This window comes from Nesoenas mayeri (genome assembly GCF_963082525.1).
Source record: "Nesoenas mayeri genome assembly, chromosome: 29".
NCBI classification, from domain to species: Eukaryota; Metazoa; Chordata; class Aves; order Columbiformes; family Columbidae; genus Nesoenas; species Nesoenas mayeri.
In genome coordinates this window covers 1,540,745-1,544,444 of record NC_137561.1, presented here as the reverse complement: position 1 = coordinate 1,544,444, position 3,700 = coordinate 1,540,745, and the positions used below count along the sequence as shown (strand labels likewise).

The 3,700-nt window shown below is 52.9% G+C and overlaps 1 pseudogene across 1 annotated transcript; it reads left to right on the top strand.

Moving 5' to 3' along the window:
- The first annotated feature begins 457 nt into the window (after positions 1–457).
- On the top strand, positions 458–1,568 carry LOC308050718 (olfactory receptor 14J1-like; annotated as a pseudogene). The gene is made up of 2 exons: positions 458–518; positions 613–1,568. The product of its transcript is annotated as an olfactory receptor 14J1-like (transcript).
- The last annotated feature ends 2,132 nt before the right edge of the window (positions 1,569–3,700 follow it).

Genomic DNA, 3,700 nt, shown 5'->3' with positions numbered 1-3,700 from the left:
TGTTCTCTCTCAGCAGAAGCGCTGGGCCATGTCTCCTTGTCCACTCGGTGACTCCGCTGCCTGTGTTCTTCCCTCAAACTCTCTGCAGCTGGGCTTTCAGCTGAAGATCAGATACTGATGCTGCAAGTCCTGCCATGCAGATGTCTCTGTGGGAGCAAATTCCCTAAGCCCATCATGCCCTCTGGGGCTCCGGGATGTGCAATGTGTGGGGCTGGGGAACGAGCCCATTCTGTCCCAGTCAGAACAGCTTTAGGACACCCCAGTGCTTCCCTGGCATGATATTGTGAATTATGATTACGATATAAGTAGATTATAATTGTGTATAAACACAAGAACTCCCCCCCTTTCCCAGGTCCCGGTGCTGTAGGGCAGGGTTGACACCTTGGGAGCCCACAGGAAGAGGCCCTGATCCTCACAGCACAATCAGAAAGCACAAACCAACGCTCCAGCCAGGGACATGACCACAGCGGCTGCCAAAAAGGAGAGAACAATTTACATTTCTGTATGTGGTGGCACAGGTGGGAGTAGAAGAGGGATGTTGGTTGAGGGGGGGAAGAGATTTTCTGTGAGAACTCTGTCCTGATTTCTCTACGTGCTCTCCTGTTTTCACAGTGCCACATGCCCACAGGCAGCAAACGTCCAACAGCAGCTCCATCACCCAGTTCCTCCTCCTGCCGTTCACAGACACACGAGAGCTGTAGCTCTTGCACTTCTGGCTCTTCCTGGGCATCTACCTGGCTGCCCTCCTGGGCAACGGCCTCATCATCACCACCATAGCCTGGGACCAGCACCTGCACACCCCCATGTACTTCTTCCTGCTCAACCTCGCTATCCTGGACCTGGGCTCCATCTCCACCATTGTCCCCAAGTCCATGGCCAATTCCTTCTGGGACACCAGGAACATCTCTTACACAGGATGTGTTGCACAGCTCTTTCTCTTTACCTTCTTGGTAGTAGCAGAATATTGTCTTCTCACCATCATGTCCTACGACCGCTACGTTGCCATCTGCAAACCCCTGCACTACGGGACCCTCCTGGGCAGCAGAGCTTGTGTCCACATGGCAGCAGCTGCCTGGGCCACTGGGTTTCTCACTGCTCTGCTGCACATGGCCAATACATTTTCACTGCCCCTGTGCAAGGGCAATGCCCTGGGCCAGTTCTTCTGTGAAATCCCCCAGATCCTCAAGCTCTCCTGCTCACACTCCTACCTCAGGAAAGCTGGGCTTCTTATAGTCGGCTTTTCTTTCGCTTTTGGCTGTTTTGTGTTCATTGTGGTGTCCTATGTGCAGATCTTGAGGGCTGTGCTGAGGATCCCCTCTGAGCAGGGACGGCACAAAGCCTTTTCCACCTGCCTCCCTCACCTGGCCGTGGTCTCCCTGTTTGTCAGCACAGGCATGTTTGCCTACCTGAAGCTCCCCTCCATCTCCTCCCCATCCCTGGACCTGGTTTTGTCCTTTCTGTACTCAGTGGTGCCTCCAGCAGTGAACCCCCTCATCTACAGCATGAGGAACCAGGAGCTCAAGGATGCCCTGTGGAAACAGATGACTGGATTTCTTCTGAAGCTATAAACTGTCTCTAACTTCTTCTACATAAGAGTTATAGGCCAACTCATTGCAGGTTCATCCTGTGTGCAGTATTTTTTGTTTCTCCTTGTGTTTGTTTATTGTGAGAAAGTTTTAATTTTCTTTGTAATTCACTGCCTGCTTTTCTCACTGAGTGGCTGTGTCAGTGACAAATTCATGCTCTCTGTGTTTGAGTAAAATAAAGGGACTTTCCACAATTTTTTTTCTACTGACATTGTAACTCCAAGGCCTTTCTGGAGCTGCAGGGACAGTTTCTGTGACTGGAGTAGGGGAATCATGTCCAGTATGGCAGCTGTGCCAGGGAGCAGCAGCGCTTGTTCTTCCAGAGCTGTTCTGGTTCCACTCCACACTCTCCTTCTCATCCCTGGTGTTGGTGCAAGGCCTGAGTGCTCTGGCAGCTTGGTCACCGTCCTGCTGTGTGTCAGTGCTGTGGGTGCAGGCAGGGACAGGCAATGGGCACTGCTGTGACAGAGCTGGCCTCACAACAGCCTTTCCAGATAGAAAGGTGATCTCCTATGTACAGAACATGATGGTTTATGTCTTCAAGCATATGAGTACAAAAGTGTCTCACAGATGTAACCCCAGTGTACAGCTGATCAGAGTGTGTGTGCAGGGCTGGCACACAGCAGTGTCCTCTCACAGCCAGGCTCCTGCCAGAGACCTGCAGGACCAGCAGAGCAGGGGCTGGACTGTGCCCCTGTGCACTGGACACCCCGTGGAAGGAGCCTCAGGTCAGTCATCATGGACTGGCCCCTCACAACCACCATTTGCAGCCCTGGCCTATTTCCCCATCTCACAGAGGTTGTTCTTCCCTCCACTGAGGGACCCTGAATGAGTAGGTCAGAAATCCATGTTTGCACTGTTCAGATGAGATGTGAGCACACACATCATGTATGTGAGGTGACATGAACCTGAGTGAGGAAAAATTCCATCAGCTATTCCTGGACGTTCCATGAAGGCCTGTGGGACAGACAGTTTCTCGAGGTCACTTCACGTTAGGAGTAACAGCTCATGGGAAACCACCCACTGGGATCTTCTTCCTTGAACTGAGCTCCCTGTGTCCATTCCTCATGATGTGGGACATGTCAGATGAGTGCAGAGCATGTGACACGCCACAGGGCTGAGGTGCCTCCCATCCCTTTGAATGGCAACAGGAGGCCAGAGGGACACTGTGACTCCTGCCTCTGTGTGTAAAAGGGACAGACTCTGTCTCTGAACATCCCTGGGTGCATAAGGAGCCCATGAGGTAGGGTCACTTGTGGATGCTTGATGAAACTCTGACATTTCTGTGTGTGACTCCAGGAACAAACTCCACAGGCCCACTGAGATTCATCTCAGCTGCCTTGGACAGGCTCATTGCAAGTGCTCCTGTCTGCTACATCACCCTTGACCGTGATTCTGGATTGTGTTCTCAAAAGTGCCATAGAAACCAGAATGGTTCTGGGGTCCTTAGAAACCGCAAACCTCAAACCCATCTTGAAGAAGAGCAGGAATAGGAACTGGGAGCATTACAGGCTGGCCACCCTACCTTGCTCCCTGGGAAGGTGTTGGGAGACGTCCTCCTGCAGCCATGTCCAGGAATGTGAAGGACAAGAAAGGGATTGCTGAACCAGAATGGACAGGGGAAAGAAAGACATGTTGTGAACAGGCTGTTTTCAAGGCTCAGACATGGTCTCCTTCTGGCTACCAAGTGCAGATTGGGAAGTGCAAACAGGATATGAGGAGTAAGAAATGTCACTGGAAGGGCAGTGCTGTGGTGCAAGAGGTGACCCAGAGGGAGCTGGATCAGCCCATGGTTTGTGTTCCAAAGAGCAGCCGGTGAGGGTGCAGACACAGCAGTGAAGGTGCAGAGATGCTGGGGTGAGAGCAGGTGGGAAGCGAGATGGGTGTCTGCAGCCTGCAGGGAAAGAGGGGCAGGGGCAGCACCGTGTGGAACAGCCTGTGGTGGAGATGGCAAAGGGCGCTGTAAGGCTGGAAGGGACCCACAGAACCCAGGTCTGTGTCCCCTTGGCCAGGGCAGTTGTCTCTGCCACTGACCCCAGGAGCAGACATGTTGTCCTCATGGCACTGGGGCCTCGCTGCCTCCTTGCAGCCCCATGGGGAAGCTGGAGGTTGTT